At 39.4% G+C, this 18,391-nt stretch overlaps 1 protein-coding gene across 1 annotated transcript in view; it reads right to left on the bottom strand.

The window, feature by feature from the left end:
• Positions 1-2,407, bottom strand: part of CEP83 (centrosomal protein 83) — a 148,642-nt gene extending 146,235 nt beyond the window's left edge. Inside the window, exon 1 of the mRNA XM_025402585.1 lies at positions 2,044-2,407. The gene's annotated coding sequence lies outside the window, so the exon portion shown is untranslated. The remainder of the gene's footprint in view (positions 1-2,043) is intronic.
• Between the last annotated feature and the right edge of the window lie 15,984 nt (positions 2,408-18,391).

An 18,391-nucleotide genomic window follows, 5' to 3' on the forward strand; every position in this document is an offset into this window, starting at 1 on the left:
TACTAAGGATTATATGAGTCATTCTTGATTTTTCTTCTTCTCCGTCTTGCCCAACTTTTGAATATTTCATTACTTCAACATCAGCATATAGAAAAGAAAAAAGGAGAGCACTAAAATGAAGTCCATGGATTTTAGCAATACATAAGAGCATCTGACATAAAGAACATTAAACTTCAAGTTCCAATTCCCATTATTAATAGATTTCAAAGAAGTCATTTAGTCTCATCCTGTCTCAGATTTTCTCACATACTTGCTTACTTGAAAGGTTACTGATTCAAAAGATCATTCAAAAAGTGTTCTGAAAACAACTTGCCACAAAAATTATATCATTAAGGGTTCAATAAGAGGAGACAGTGAGGTGACTGGTAAACCAAGGATTAAAAACTACCTGTGAATAGGCCAGGCACACTGGCTCATGCCTGTAATGCCAGCACTTTGGGAGGCCAAGGGGGGCAGATCGCCTGAGGTCAGGAGTTCGTGACCAGCCTGGACAATATGGTGAAATCCCATCTCTACCAAAAACACAAAAATTAGCAGGGCATGGTGGCATGCGCCTGTAACCCCAGCTACTCGGGAGGCTGAGATGTGAGAATCGCTTGAAACCGGGAGGCGGAAGTTGCAGTGAGCGGAGATCACACCATTGCATTACAGCCTGGGCGACAAGAATGAAACTCTGTCTCAAAAAAAAAAAAAAAACTACCTGTGAATAATCAGTGTTTCATTCTCCCAGTGTTGCATGGAATTCTAAATTGTATTTCACTATTATCTGAGAATGTTCTAAATACAGTCTGCACACTTCATCTGATCTGGAAAGAAAACACTCAAAGTAAGGGGAATACCCAGCATACTCTGTCCTAAATAACCAAAGGACAACTCAAAACCATTTGCAACTCTCAGGAGAGTTCTGTGTGACACCTGTAATATAAAGCATTCTGGCCTGGTGCAGTGTCTCACACCTGTAATCCCAGTAATTTGGGAGGCCCAGGTGGGTGGATCACCTGAGGTCGGGAGTTCGAGACCAGCCTGGCCAACATGGTAAAACCCCATCTCTACTAAAAATACACAAATTAGCCAGGCGTGGTGGCGCGCGCCTGTAATCCCAGCTACTCAGGAGGCTGAGGCAGGAGAATCGCTTGAACGCAGGAGGCGGAGGTTGCAGTGAGCCAACATGGCGCTACTGCATTCCAGCCTGGGCGACAGAGCGAGACTCGGTCTTAAATAAATAAAGCATTCTAACAATTCTGAACAAACTGAGTTTGAAATCAAACCTCAACACAAAAGGTGAGTATTAATTCTAACCACTTACAAGCTAAACTCATAAATATGGAGAATTCTGAATCCAGGTAACTGTAGGATAGATACATTTACTGTGTTTTAAATATCAGACTTGTTTACAGAGATGTTGCTTGGTAACAGAAGCACTGCTTTAACAACCTACTCTGTTTTAGAGCTGCTCAAAGTCTGAATAGATTTTAAGTATCATATAGACGAAATTCGGACAAGTCTCTCCTCATCCTAGACATCTGTAAGATTTGAAAGAGCTTCCTCATTTCAACTAACTAAAGGCTTTAAAAATACTTAGCAGTGGATATTTTTAAGAGCAAAATGGCCATTGATTATGGTCAAAATAGTTGGACACTGAGGATTCACCAAAGTATTTAAACCCGGCATACGCTAACATATTTTAGGTATTATCTCAGTAATGACAGTCGACATCACGGTTCATTCAAATTGTCTTCAAAGCCAAGGAAAATGGTAGCACAGCTTTTTCATCGTAAATTAAGCTGGAGGTACTTAAACGTTTGGCCAATTACCAAACTGGCTACACAACCACCAAGCCAGAGTGCATCCAAAAGCTCCATAAAGAGTTTCACGTGCGTCCAACTGGCTTCAGAACAAATCTCTCTGCCTACTTTTCTAGCACGAGCTCCCACTACTTTACGAGGAAAATTAAAAAAGGATTCAAGGGCAGTTTGTGGAGGGACAAAATGAGTATTCCAAAATACAAACAAGACGCCGTGCCCAGAAAGAGAGGTTACATACCAGACGCACGCATGCTCCTTGAAACGCGCACACAGAAAACTTAAGTGACCGCAGTTCTGGCCGCGCTCGCCACCGGGGACACCTCCACAGCTCCAACCACCTGCACCCACTCAACTCCGCTTACGGAGGCATTGGGACTAAGGGTTACAGTCCTACAGCAGGGTGTCGGCCCAGCCCGCCACGCCTAGCTCTTTAGCTCGCGGCGCAAGCTGAAGAGGAGGAGGGCCGAGCGGACCCCTCGGGCTCCTGTCCCTAGGGAAATGTGAAGTATCCCGGGAGAGGTCCGAGGGCGGCGGCGGCGGTGAAAAGCCCCGGTCTTCCGCGTGGACCACGCTCCTCAGGGGTGCGGCGCCACCCCCCGTGCTGACGTCCGGGCCCGAAGCCGCCTCATCGCACCGCCCCTCCAGCTTGGAGGAGCGGGCTCTGTCCAGCGGCCCAGCAGCGCGCGAAGCAGGAAGTCCCACCCCCACGCCGACGTCACCGACGCCACGGACGCCAGATGGTGCCGGAGCCGTTAGAGGGAGGAGACAAACAAACCGAGGCGGGAGCGGTCACTGGTGACTGCGGTAGCGGTGGGGCTGGGATGCGTTCCCGAAGGCGTTCCTGGAGGGCCCTGGGTGGACTCAGAGATCCCCAGAGCTTCTGGGGACGGAAAATCGAGCCCCAGGCACTTGCCTCTGGGAGGCAGAGTGACGCGCGTCGTTGGAGCGCGAAGCCAGTCTCCCTAGCCTCCGGCCGACACAGCGTCTCCAGGGGTTTTCCTTCTTTTCGCGCGTGTCCTTCCTTCTTACCCACACTCTTTGAGAGCCTCAAATGGTAGTCCTGCCGCCACCCTCTCTCCCTTCGCCCGCCTGCCATCGTCCCCGTGTGTGCAGATATGCGCTCCCGAAGCCGCCTGCCTGCCGCGGCTGGGCGTCAGCCCACGAATGGGGAGTTGGCTCAGCTTGCCGCGAGGTAACCTCAGTTCGGGACCAACTACCCAGAAGAGAGCCCTCCTCGCCCCCGCACCTCTTGCTCCAAGTCTCCTGTCCTGGTTATCCCAACTTCAGGGCCCACCTGGGGTCACATGGGGAACTACTTGTCTTAAGGCTGTAAACAGGAGTTGGAAGAGGAGATGCTAGCTTTTGAGAACTTCCATGATCATCCAAAGGCGGAAACAAAGTAGGCGGTCAGCCTTTCAAAATACGTGTTGGAAGAAACAGACACCTTCCCATCCCCAGCGTTTGTTCAGTGCCTTGGTTGGGCTTTGATTCTCACTACTTTGTGAAGCAAAGCTTATTTTTACCCCCAAGGTTATGATTTTCAGGCTCTAGTTATTAGGCAACTGTGAGGTGATTTTTTTGTTGAAATGAGGGGAAACGGGCCCTTAGAAAGGACCGTGTCTCTTTAGAGAAGAGGGAAAAAAGGACAGTGGGGTAGTAATGGAATGTTGCTGGATGGATTACACAGATGAGACATGGGAGATAGAGAATCCAGAAATTCCCGTGTATGTGTGAGTGTTTAGTATGGTAACAGCTCACATTTGCTGAGAATTTGTGTGTCAAGTACTGGCGTACTTTTTCAGGTTATCTTATTTAACTCTCCCATCTCTGTAAGGTAGGTGCAATTGTTATCTCCATTTTACAGAGTTGCCCAAGACCATTACTTTTAAGCGTTGGAGCCAGACAACTCCAGAAGTCTCAGTGGTAACCAGTAAACTATACATTACAAATTACTGGTCAGTAGGAAAAAGATTATTCGGGAAATGGCGGTGGCTCACGCCTGTAATCCCAGCACTCTGGGAGGCCAAGGCAGGTAGATCACCTGAGGTCAGGAGTTTGAGACCACCCTGGCCAATATGGTGAAACCTCATCTACTAAAAATACAAAAAATTAGCCGGGCGTGGTGGCAGGCGCCCTGAAATCCCAGCTACTCGGGAGGAGGAGGCAGGAGAATCACTTGAACCCGGGAGGCGGAGGTTGCAGTGAGCCGAGATCGCGCCATTGCACTCCAGCCTGGGCAACAAGAGCGAAACTGTCTCAAAAAAAAAAAAAGAAAAAAACGCAAATTTAACTACACGAAGATTATAATCTACAAAGTTAGAAAACAGTGAACCAGTGGAAAATACATTAAAATCATGTGCAAAAAGGATTCATAATATACTAAAAGCTCTTAGAAATCAATTAAAAACTTAAACACTCCAATTACTAAAATTGACAAAAAATGCCAATAGAACATTCCTAAGCCAAGAAAAACAAATATTCAGTTAAAAAACATAAGGTTGTCCCACTTCCAAACAGTTGTTTTTTGTCTATCATTGTTGATAGGAGTGTGGGATACAATTACTGTCAGGCATTTTTGGTTTGAAGGCGAAATTGGTACAACCCTATTTACCAAAATTTAACATATGCTTTAACCTTTGCCGCATAGCTGTCTCATTTCTGAGGCATATACCCTAAGGAAATAAGAAAATCACAAGGATGCTCTTTGCCACCTTTTTTAAAAATAATGCTTCTAGAAACAAGTGTCCATCACTAGGACACTAGTTAAGGAAATTACGGTTGGTACATGCAATGGAGTACTCTTGACCCATTAAAAACTGATGTAAAGTTCTTTATTTGCATTAAAATATGTCCAAAAAGTATAGTTTCACCTCAGGAAAAAAAAAAAAAAGCAGAATATAATTTAGCAAGTACAGTGCTGTCCTAATGTGAATATATATGTGTACCTATGTTAATATAAGTGTAGAAAAATATGTGGAAGGAGGTCAAAATACAGGTGGTTTACATTTTGTCTTTTGGACTTTTTATCTTGTTGGTGTTTTTTGTAATTTATTATTTTACAAAAACAAAGTTGTGTTTTATTTTGTAATTAAAACTGTGCCAGTGAAAAGGGAGCCAGTTGACTCTTGACCTCAACAAGTAGGTAATCATGATGAAGTAACTATGTCTGGGGATCTGAGTCTCAGCTTTCTTGTGTCTATAAATTTGATTATATTCATTTACCTATAGTTGGACAAGCTAACCTACCACTTGGACATCATAGTTTTGATTGCCCATATTGGACTGGGTACCCATTCTGTGTGTTCTCTGTGTGCCTGTCATGGTATTTGTCACACTACAGTGTAATTCCCTCTGTGCCAATAGATTGTTTGCTCCTGCCATACATATACACATGCACATATATCCTTTTTCTGCTACATGTTACACATTTCTTTTGATTTATTATTTGTCATCTATATTTGTGTATAGAAGTTTTAATCTTAACATAGCCAAAATGCTAATGAAATCCCATAGATATTAAAGGGATACTTGGAACAACTTTATGCCAATAATTCAATAACTTAAGCAAAATGGAAAAATTCCTAAAAAAAAAAAAAAATACAAATTACCAAAAGTGACACAAGAAGGAAAAGAAAATCTAAATGTCTCAATGTCTATTTAAAAAATTGAATTTATAAGCAAAATACTTTCCACAAAGAAAACTCCAGCTTGATGACTGCACCAGTGAATTTTATGAGACATTTAAGGGAGACAAAGTACCAATCCTACACCATTTCAGAAAATAGAACAGGGAGAAATACTTCTATACTCATGAGGCAAGCATAATCATGCCACATTTTTTTTCCTGACACCAAAATTTAACATTTTACAAGAAAATTATAGACTGATAGTCCTCATGAATATATATATATAAATTCTTAAAGTATTAGCAGATTGAAACTTGCAATATAGAGGATTAGTAGATACCATGACCAAGGAGAGTGAATTTAACGTTAAAAAATCAGTGTAATTTATCACATTAACAGAACAAGAGAAACTGTTTCAACAAATTCAGAAAAAGGATTTGACAAAATTCAAAGCCCATTAATGTTTACAAAAAGAAACAACAACAAAAAAAACTCTAAGCAGCCTAGGAATAGAAGGGAATTTCCTCAATGATTTGAAAAACTTAATGGTGAAATATTAAATCCTTTTCTCCTAAGAACAGGAATAACAAATGTAAGACAAGAATTTTCTGCTCTCACTGCTTCTATTTAGGATATTGGAGGCCCTAATCAATGCAAAAAAGCAATAAGAAAAAGCATAAAGATTGGGAAGACTCAGATATCCTGATTTCAGAACTTGCTATGAAGCTACAGTAATCAAGATAATACTATATTCATATAAAGATAGGAGTACAGATCAATGGAATATAATTGAGTCCAGAAATAAAGCCTTATATTTATGGTCAGTTGACTTTAAGCAAAACACCAATACAACTCAATTGGAGAAAGAGTAGTCTTTTCAACAAATGGAACTGGGAAAACTGGATAGCCACATGAGCAAAAAAATTAAATTGGAACTCTACCTCACACCATTTATGACTATTAAGATGAACCAAAGATCCAAACACAAGAGCTCAAACTATAAAACTCTTAGAAAAAAATGTAACTAAATCCTTATCACCTTGAATTCGGCAGTGGCTTCTTTGATGTGACAAAAAGCACAACCAAGGGAAAAAATGAATGCATTAAAATTAAAACTTCATCAAAATCAATAGCCAGGCATGGTGGCGGGCACCTGTAGTCCCAGCTACTTGGGAGCCTGAGGCAGGAGAATGGCATAAACCCGGGAGGCGGAGCTTGCAGTGAGCTAAGATCCGGCCACTGCACTCCAGCCTGGGCAACAGAGCAAGACTCCGTCTCAAAAAAAAAAAAAAAAAACTTCATCAAAATCAAAACCTTTATGCTTCAGGCTGGGCACCATGGCTCATGCCTGTAATCCCAGCACTTTGGGAGGCCAAGGCAGGCGGATCACCTGAAGTCAGGAGTTCAAGACTAGCCTAGTCAATATGGCGAAAACCCGTCTCAAATACAAAATACAAAAATTAGCCAGGCATAATGATGTGCACCTGTGATCCCAGCTACTCGGGAGGCTGAGGCAGGAGAGTTGCTTGAACCTAGGGGGCAGAAGTTGCAGTGAGCCAAGATTGCACCACTGCCCTCCAGCCTGGGCAACACAGCAAGACTCCATCTCAAAAAATTGCTTCAAAGAACAATATCAAGAAAGTGAAAAGACAATCCACAGAATGGGACAGAATATTTTGGAAATCATGTATCTGGTAAGGGTGCACTGTTCAGAATACAAAGAACTCATAATTCAACAATAAAAATCCAATTTAAAAATGGACAAAGGATTTCAATAAACATTTCTTCAAAGAAGATATACAAATGGCCATAAGCACATGAAAAGATGCTCAGTGTAATTAGTCATTAGGGAAATACACATCAAAACCAGGTGATACCACTTCACTAGGATGACGAATTTTTTTAAAGAATGGACAAGAACAAGTGTTAGGACATGAAGAAATTGGAACCCTCATACTCTGGTGTATCCATACAATGGATTACTATTCCTCCATTAAAAGGAATGAAGTACTGATTCATGCTACAAATTGATGAACCTTAAACACATATGCTAAGTGAAAGCCACATATTATGTAATTCCATTTACATGAAATGTTAATAATGGGCAAATCCATAGGGAAAGAAAATAGATTAATAGTCAGGGGCCGGGGACCGGGACAGTGGGGATTGACTGCTAGTAAGTATGGAGTTTATATTTGGAATGATGAAGATATCCTGAAATTAAATAGTGGTGATGGTTGTACAACTTTGTGAATATGCTAAAAATCACCAAATTATATGCCTTAAAAGTGAATTTTATGGTATGTGAATCAAATCTCAATTTTTAAAATGGGAAGAAATAAGTCCAGTAGTTCCCCCTTATCTGCTGGGGATACATTCCAAGACCCCCAGTGGAAACCTGAAACCATGGATCATACCAAACCTTATATACACTCTATTTTTTTCTATGTATACGTACCTATGATAAAGTTTAATTTATAAATTAGGCACAGTAAGAGACTAACAACAATAATCAAATAGAATAATTATAATAATATACTGTAATAAAAGGTATGTGACTGGTCTCCCAAGATACTGTACTATTCTTGCGATGATGTGAGATGATAAAATACCTACATGACAAGAGGAAGTAAGGTGAATGAGGTAGGCATTGTGACATAGTTTTAGGCTACTATTGACCTTGAACACAAGGGTCGTGATAATGATGATCTTATAACCAAATTGGCTACTAAGTGACTAACCATTGGATAGCATATACAGCATGGATATACTAGACAAAGAGATGATTCCAGGCACGACAGAACAGAGTAGTATGAGATTTCATCATGCTACTCAGAACAGCACGCAGTTTAAAACATGAATTATTTCTAGAATTTTCCATTTAGTATTTTTGGACCAAGGTTGACCACAGGTAACTGAAACCACAGAAACCGAAACTGCAGGTAAGGGGAGACTATTGTAAAATTATATTCACAGACAATATGATTGTATGCATACAAAACTCTATAGAATATATAAAAAAGGTACGAGAGACTGGGTCCAGTGGTTCATGCCTACAATCCCAGCACTTTGGGAGGCCAAGGTGGGTGGATCACCTGAGGTCAGGAGTTCGAGACCAGACTGACCAACATGGAGAAACCCTGTCTCTACTAAAATTACAGAAAATTAGCCGGGCGTGATGGTGAATGCCTGTAATCCCAGCTACTTGGGAGACTGAGGCAGGAGAATCGCTTGAACATGGGAGGTGGAGGTTGCAGTGAGCCGAGATCATCCATTGCACTCCAGCTTCGGCAACAAGAGCAAAACTCCGTCCAAAAAAAAAAAAAAGTACGAGAAATAGTAACTTCATTTAACAAGTGATAAGATACATGCTCAGTATAGCAAAAATCAATTCTATATACTAGCAATAGAAAGTGGAATTGTAAACAATACCATTTGTAATGTATCCAGAAACATCCAAAACCTTGGAATAAACAAAAGATGTGCAAGATCTCTGTATTGAAAAACAACAAAATGAGTCAGGGTGCAGTGGGTCATGCCTGTAATTCCAGTACTTTGGGAGGCTGAGGCAGGTGGACTGCTTGAGGTCAGGAGTTTGAGACAGCCTGGCCAACATGGAAAAACCCCATCTCCACTAAAAATACAAAAATTAACTGAGCATGGTGGTGTGCGCCTGTGATCCCAGCTACTCCGGAGGCTGAGGCACGATAATCACTTGAACCCAGGAGGTGGAGGCTGCAGTGAGCCGAGATTGTGCAACTGCACGCCAGCCTGGGTGACAGAATGAGACCCTGTCTCAAAAAAAAGGAGCAAACACAAAACATGGATAGAATATAATTAAAGAAGACTTAAATAATAGAGAAATATTTTATATTCATGGATGGGAACACTCAGTAATATTATCCTATCCTTCCTAAATTGATATGCATATTTTCCGTATCAGAATTCCAGCAGGTTAAGGAATAAAAAACTACACATTGAGTACAGTGTATACTACTAGGTTGATAGTTGCACCAAAATCTAATAAATCACCACTAAGGAACTTATCCATGTAACCAAAACCACTTTTTTTCCAAAAACTATTGAAATAAAAATATAAAATTATCTCACAAAAAAAAATCCAGCAGGCTTTTTTTTTAGGACAAAATCCAAAACTTATGTGAAAAAATGAAGGATCTAGAATGCCAAAATAATCTTTAAAAAGAACAAAGTTGGAAGACTTACTACCTGATTTCAAGCCTTTTATAAAGTTACAGTAGTCAAGACGTTATTTCCATAAGGATAGACTAGTAGTTAAATAGAACAGATTAAAGTCTAAAAATAAATCTATACATATAAAGTCATTTCATTTTTGACCACGGCATCAAAGCAATTCAATAAGAAAAAAAATTGATTAATAAATATTACTAAAACAACTGGATAACTATTTAGGGAAAATAAAAAGAACATCAACCTTTCATCTCCATACACAGAAATTCAAGATGCCTCCTAGGCCTAACATAAAACCAAGATCCATAAAACTTCTCAAAGAAAACAGAAGAATCTCTTAATAACCTTGGAGTAGGCAGGTATTTATTGCATGAGACACAAAAAGCACTAACCATAAAAACAAAAAAAAATTGAAAGATTGGAGTTTATTGAATACCTTGCTCTTCAAAGTTACCATTAAGCTACAGACTGGGAAATATTCACTACATATGTATCTGGCAAAGGACTCCTACAAGCTAACAATAAAAATAGTTATTAACGATAACTCATTTAAGCTAATAGCAAAGACATGAACATTCCCTTCATGAAAGATATACAAATGGCTAATACATTTAAAAGTTCCTCAATATCCTGTATTAAATAATACATTTAAAAAGATCCTATCACAGATGATAGGATCTTGTAGAAAATCCTAAAGATTTCACAAAACAGAACTAATGAATGAATTCAGAAAGTAGCAAGATACAAAGTCAACACACAAAAATCAGCTCTTATTATTTATACACTAACAACAATCTAAAAAGAAAATTCCAAAAGTATCATTTTGATATATGATAACATCAAAAAGAAAAAAATGCTTAGGAATTAACCAAGGAGGTGAACAATGCAAAATAAATTAAAGAAGATATAAATAAATGGAAACACATCTATGTTCATGGACTGGAAGGCAGTATTAAAATGTCAATACTATATGAAATGATCAACACATTATGCAATCCCTATTAAAATCCCAATGACAATTTTTGCAGAAATGGAAAAATCATCCTAAAAATTCATATGGAATCTCAAGGGAACTGAAATAGTCAAAACAATCTTGAAAAAAGAACAAGCCTTGTGTACTCACACTTCCTGATTTCAAAACTTACTACAAAGCTATAGTAATTAAAACAGTATAGTACTGGTGTATAAGACAGACATAGAACAATGAAATAGAATGGAGAGCCTAGAAATAAACTCTCTCATTTATGATCAAATAGTTTTTGACAAGGGTACCAAGACCATTCAATGTGGAAAGGACAGTCTTTTCAACAAATAGTGCTGGGAAAACCAGACCCAGAATGAAGTTGAACCCTTACCCAACACCATATACAAAAATTAACTCAAAAAGGATAAAAAGACATAAACATAAGACTTAAAACTATAAACCTCTTAGAAGAAAATACAGAATGAAAGCTTCATAGCATTGGATTTGACATTGATTTCTTGGATATTAAACCAAAGGCCTAGGCAACAAAAGAAAAAATAGACAAATTTCACTTTATGAAAATTTTAAAATTTTGTTTATCAGATGACACTATCAACAGAGTAAAAAGGCAAGCCACAGAATAGGAGAAAATATTTTCAAGTAATATCTGATAAGTGATTGATATTCAGAATATATAGAGAACTCCTAACAAAGAATACTATTTTAAAATGGGCAAAGGAGGCCAGGCATGGTGGCTCATGTCTGTAATCCCAGCACTTTGGGAGACTGAGGTGGGCAGATCACTTGAACTCAAGAGTTCGAGACCAGCCTGGACAATATGGTAAAACCCCGTCTCTACCAAAAATACAAAAAATTAGCCAGGCATGGTGGTGTGTGCCTATAGTCCCTGCTACTCAGGAGGCTGAAATGGGAGGATCACTTGAGCCTGGGAGGCAGAGGCTGCAGTGAGCCAAGATCACACCACTGCACTCCACCCTAGGTGACAGAGCAAGACTCCATCTCTAAATAAGTAAATAGATGGCAAAGGACACGAATAGACATTTCTCCAAAGAAAACATACAAATGGCCGATAAGCACATGAAAAGATGCCCAATTTAACTAATCATTATGATGCAAATCAAAAGTATAATGAGATACCACCTCACACCTATTAGGGTGGCTATACTATTTTAAAAAAATATTAGCAAGGATGTGGAAAAATTGGAATCCTTGTGCACTGTTGATGGGAATGAAAATGGTAGAGCTATTATAGAAAACAGTATGGAGGCTCCTCAAAAAATTAAAAATAGAGTTATATAATCTAGCAATTCCACTTATGGGTATATACCTAAAATAATTGAAAATACGTCTATCTATACTCAGAAATGGAGCTAGAAGAAAAAATAGGTCTCAAAAAGATACTTGCACACCCATGTTCGTACCAGCATTATTCACAATAGCTAAAATGTGGAAGCAATCCAAGTGTCCATCCACAGATAAATGAATGAGCAATATATGGTATATACATACAGTCAAACAGTGGTCCCCAACCTTTTTGGCACCAGTTTTGTGGAAGACAATTTTTCCACAGACTGGTGGGGGGCGGGGTGGTTTCAGGATGATTCAGGCACATTACATTTATTGTGTATTTTATTTCTATTATCATTACATTCTAATATGAAATAATTACATAACTCACCATAATGTAGAATCCGTGGGAGCCCTGAGCTTGTTTTCCTGCAACTAGATGCTCCCAAATGGGGGTGATGGGAGACGGTGACAGATCATCAGACATTAGATTCTCATAAGGAGCACACAACCTTGATCCCTCGCATGCACAGTTCACAATAGAGTTCGCACTCCTATGAGAATCTAATGCTGCTGCTGATCTGACAGGACGTAGAGCTCAGGTGGTAATGTGAGGGATGGGGAATGGCTGTAAATACAAATGAAACTTTGCTTGCTCACCTGTCACTCCCTGCTTTGCAGCCCGGTTCCTAACAGGCCATGGAATGGTACTGGTCCATCTGATTCCACTTATCTGAGGTACTTAAAGGAGTCAAAATTACAGGGACAAGAGAGTAGAATTGCGTTTGCCAGGGGCTGGTGGGGTGGGGGATCTGGGGAGTTACTGCTTAATGGGTATAGTTTCAGTTTTACAAGATAAAGAGAATTCTGGAGATAGATGCTGGTGATGGTTGCACAACATTTATGAATGTACAGTATTTAATACCATGGAACTGTATACTACAAAATGGTTTTTATATTATGTGTATTTTAACACAATAAAAAAATAATGGAGGAAGTACTTAATACCTTTGATCATCAAGGGAATGAAAATTAAATCTACGGTGGATTTCATTTCACAAACATTCCCAGGTGCTGAAATAAAGTCTAGTAGCCCAAACATTAACAAAAATGTGAAACAGCTGGAACTTACACAGTGCTGATGTGAGTGTAAAATATTTTGGAAAAGTACTTTGCAATTTCTTTTTCATTGTACTTTCCTCTACCTTATTCATGGCTCATCAATTTCACTTAGTTACCCAAGAGACATGAAAATGCAAGTTCACAAGAAAACTTAGACAAAGAATGTTTAGAGCAACCTTATTCATAATAACCAAAAACTAATAACCTAAATGTCTATCAACAGGAAAACAGATACAATTTAAAAATGATACATATTCTTACAATGGAATACAACTCAGCAATAAAAAGGAACGAACTGCTGGTATACCTGACAACATGAGTAAGTCTCACAAATATTTTGATAAACAGAAGAAGCCAGGCACAACAGAATACAAACTGTACTGTTCTATTTGTATGAAATCTAAGAAAGACAATCTAGGTTTAGAAATTTCTAAGTGGTTATAGGGGACAGTGATTGAAAGGAGTCCAAGTTCCCAAGATGGTAGATTATATTTTCTTTCAAGTGGTAATTACACAGGATACACAGTTATCAAAATTCATCAAATTGAGTAAGATATGTGTATTTTATTCTATGTTAATTATGCCACAATAAAACATATTTTAAAGTGCTAATAGAAATAATACTTTTCTATTCACTGGAATACTAATGTTTGCCAGCAAGAGCACTCTCTTCCTTATATCAAGATAACCCAAGAAATCAGACTAGTAATCAGAAAGTTGGTGCACTCATACTCAGAGCAAGGGAAAGGTCCTAGGGATAAATCCAAACTGCAGAAAAATTTAATCAGTTCTCAAACAATAACAAATGGGTTACTCTACTATGGCAGATAAATGAAATAAATAACTGCTATGAATTAAGGACTTCAATATTGTGAAGCTAACAAAATTTGTATTACAGGTAAGTGGAATAATAGGATTTTTAGGAACCCAGTAAGGAAATTATCATACAAGTTTAACTTTAATTTTTTATTTCTCTGTACTTCAATGGATACAAACAAGTTTCAGGGTTTTTTGTTTTTTGGTTTTTTTGGGGTTTTTTTGTTTTTGTTTTTGAGACAGAGTCTCGCTCTGTTGTCCAGGCCGGAGTGCAGTGGTGTGATCTTGGCTCACTACAACCTCCGCCTCCGGGGTTCAAGAGATTCTCGTGCCTCAGCATTCCCAGTAGCTGGGATTACAGGCGTGCACCACCATGTCCAGCTAATTTTTTTGTATTTTTAGTAGAGACAAGGTTTCACCATGTTGGCCAGGCTGGTCTCAAACTGTTGACCTTAGGTAATCCACCTGCCTCGGCCTCCCGAAGTGCTAGGATTACAGGTGTGAGCCACCGTGCCTAGCAAGTTTAATGTTTTTTGTTTTGGGGTTTTGTTTGTTTGGTTTTTTTTGGTTTTGGTTTTGGTTTGGTTTGGTTTTTTAAAACGGAGCCTTGCTCTGTCAACAGGCTGGAGTACAATGGTATGATCTTGGCTCACTGCAACCTCCTCCTCCCAGGTTCCAGTGATTCTCCTGCCTCAGTCTCCTGAGTAGTTGGGACTACAGGCGCGCACCACCATGCCTGGCTAATTTTTGTATTTTTAATAGAGACAGGGTTTCACCATGTTTGCCAGAATGGTCTTGATCACTTGACCTCGTGATCCATCTGCTTCAGCCTCCCAAAGTAAGTTTAAGCTTTAAATGAGAAAAAGTATGGACATTTGGAGTATTTGTGCAAGAAATAACAATGCTTTAGGAAAAGGAATTCTTTATAAACAGTAGGTATTCCAGTATTGCATTCCTTTAATACTTTGTTGCCAGAGCCAGAAATAATGTAAGAAGAATAAGCTTGTATTTCAGAATGTCAAGGAAAAAAAGTTATATGTCATATGGCTTGGTGGCAGACAAAACTATTTTTGTCTTAAAATTTCACATACCTTCTCCTTTAATTATCTCTTCTTTCCTCCTTTCCTTTTTCTCTTTCATCATTCTACTTTTATTTTCTTTCCTTCTCTTTCATCTTTTCTTTTTCTCTCCTTTTTTCTTCTTCTAGACCATATTTCTTAGCCTTATTTTCATAATTGATCCCCTAAACAGCCATTTTAGACACCACTTTCCTAATTGCTCCTCCCACCCCCATGAAATCTTAAACCACAGATATGCTATATGTCTGTTTATGTGCTGTAGCTCTTTGGAGGGCCACAGACCATTGTAATATCTAAGGTTTTTTGCCCCTTTGGAGGGTGATATCTCCCCATTAAAAGTAACGTGTTCCAACTCATGAGTTCTTTGCGAGGAAGGATCATGTCCTGTTTACCATTGTATGCCTTGTGCTTAATATAATGCTTGGCACACAGTAGGCCATCAGAAAATAAATGTATTAGATGAATATTTATTGAATTAAAATGAAAAATGGTCTCTGCTATCAACTTATCAAACAACTAAGCAGCTAAAATTCTTGAATCTTTTTTAGATAATACCGTCTACTACTTATTACTCCACAGTACCTCCGCATTTGAAGATTGTCTTCCTGAGAATATATCCATGTGACTTGATGGAAACTTGGAAAGCACCTTGATCACAAAAGTAATATATTCAAAGCCAAGTCCAAGGGTGAGTTACTTATACAGATGGCTAATTTTATCTACCATATACTGATTTTTTTTTCCTAGCATCACTTTCAGAAGGTGATCATTTCCTAAATTTTTCTCTGAATTGAGGCTTGCAGCCTCTTTGATACTTACAACTCACTATTCAAAACTTATCAGTTTCAGTTGAGGTGCAAGAATTGGGTTAGGGAATGAATAGAAGGTGAAGGCACTATAGGAAAGGAGAAAATAAGTAGAGGGAGTCATTAAACTTCTCCGTTCTTTAATTTTTCTTTATCTGTAAGACCTCTTCTAGCTCTAAAATTTGTGATCTTGATGTTTATTCTCTGAGTGAGTGGTTTTCAATAGAAATATTTTATTAAAGAAATCAGTGGAGGGTGTCATTAGTTGCCTCAAGATTGTGGGGACAGTGCTGCCAGTCTTTGTGGAGAGGCCAGGGGTGCTAGACATCCTGCTGTAAATGGGACTTTTACAGTTCAGGTCCACAGAGAAACAGACACCAAGACAGACATGGAAGAGGTGGATTGGGGGAAATGGCTATAGGGAAGAAGAAGCAGTTACAGAGAAAGTTTGAGACTGGGTTGCAGATCTGACACCATGTCAATGTCATGAGAAGAGGGAGGTGGATTCAGTATGAACAGCCTTAGATTATAGTAACAGCTCTAAGAATGTCTTGGCCAGGCCAATAGGCAGCCACAGAGCAAAGACTGACCATTTGAGGGGGTTCCAATTTGAGCAGATGAGGCCTGGCTCTATCACCCCTGCTGTGCTCAGCCATTGAAGAAGTTTGGGTAGGGTAAGGCCAAACCGTAAATGCCATGATGAATCTCCAAGGTACAACACTAGAAGACTGTCAGCTCGCTACAGTCCTCATAGCAGGTTCTCTCTCTCTCTCTCTCTCTCTTTCTCTCTCTTTAAAGCAAAACAAAAATGATATTTCACTCAGATACCTTTGCTTGTAAAGCAAGAGAACAAGATGATATACATAAGTCATAACATGTCAAGACATTCCAAGGTGATGATTTTGATGTTTTCTTTATCTTTTTCTTTTCTCTTTTTTTAATCCAGGCTAAAGTTGGATACAAAATGAGAAGTTTGGGGAGATAAGCCTTGGGAGCTGAGATCCTGCATGGAAAACAAGATGAACTAACTTCCCAGGCTGCATAAGTGTTCACATTTTTTATTGAATTGTTTCAGCAGATTTGTTTCTTCTTTTGACCTCAAAAGTCATTTGGAAACCTTAGGGAAACTTCATGGCATCTTTTCCGTTTTGCTTATGGTTGTCAGGAGGGATAGCATCAGACCTTAACAGAGGTGGCTTCACCTTGCCTAGAGTATCAATAATCTTATCACAGATTCACCCCTGTTCTTTCTCGTTTAGACTCTGAGGGTCCCACTTCATTGTCAATTTCATTTGCAATCACAGGTTTAGCATAACAGCTAACCTTATTTTTAGCTGATGATCTGGAACCCTTCACCTGACTTACAGGCAAACTCTTGTGTATTTTTTGTTAGAAAATCTTCATATCACCATTAGCAAATGCTTTACTAGTTTGTTTACTGGCCATTACCTGCTTCTCAATAGTCCAGCTTGGGAGATATTTTCTTGGCATTTTTGTTTTGCATCTTGAGTTCTCAAGGTGAATCATTGCTATTTTTAATGGATGCTGGAGGCATTTTGTCAAAGGATTCCTTTTGGTTCCTTCATCTTCGTCATCTGCTTCATCTTCATGAGTATTATTTCCTGATATTTCTGTAACTTTAGAAGCATTTGCATCTGTATTGTCTTCTTCATGGTTTCCTCAACTCTATTTTTCATTTCTAGTCCTTCCAGCAGGTTCTCTGATGAACCTCTCATGTTCTGGGAGTAGCTTTTCTGTGATTCCTCTGGACCTCACTTCTTGAGGGAAAACGTAAACAAAGGGGGTCATTGGGATAAACCATACTCCCTGTCACTCAGTTGGTTTCAAGGATACAACTACTACTTATCTTCCTCTTCCATACCAATTTCAAGTTCTCCTCTCCTTCAGCAGTCACTTCCACAGATCTTAGTGGTATAACCTGGGTGTGACCCAAATCCTTATTCCTGATGAGAAATATATATTTATTGGCAATTACACATACCTCATGTGATTGTTGTACATGTCCTTCCACAGTTACAAGTAAGTCTCAAAAGACTCCCAAGTGGATCACCTAGGGGCCACATATTTTTCTCTGCCCATTACATAAAAGTAGCCCTTCTTCTTCCTCTTGATCTAGGTCAGTTACCCCTGCCAAGATGGGGATTCCTCTTCCTGCCTGCTGGTACCTTGACACAAAGAGTCCAAAATGCCAAAACAGTTGCCATAGCTTGTAGTTCAATGGGACCTTCCTTGTATTTCCTGGCAAAAATTCACCCCACTTTGGGGACCAGGACTTCTAAACCTTCAAAACCCAGAGTTTCAGGAATAGAAAGCACAAAGTTCCCCAATGAGTCATTTGGGTGGATGGTAAGTGGGGCCACTTCTGCTTCCTCTGCCTTTTTCCTGGACCCATGTATTCTTCCTATTAGGGACAGTGCCTTTAGAGCTCCCTGATTTAGTATATATACTGATCTTGAAAAGTGGCACTCTGTTCTTGCAGAATATTGCCTCCAAATCGGTACTCCGGCTGCACCTTCAGTAGTGCCCAGTGCTCTCCCAGGCTGGTTGCTCCAGATGGTGCAGTACGTGATAAAACCAGTAGATCCCTTAGTCATTAGTTCATACTCATACCACCTTTACTATGAAATGGATCCCC

The sequence above is a fragment of the Theropithecus gelada genome, chromosome 11 (assembly GCF_003255815.1).
Source record: "Theropithecus gelada isolate Dixy chromosome 11, Tgel_1.0, whole genome shotgun sequence".
Classification (NCBI taxonomy): Eukaryota; Metazoa; Chordata; class Mammalia; order Primates; family Cercopithecidae; genus Theropithecus; species Theropithecus gelada.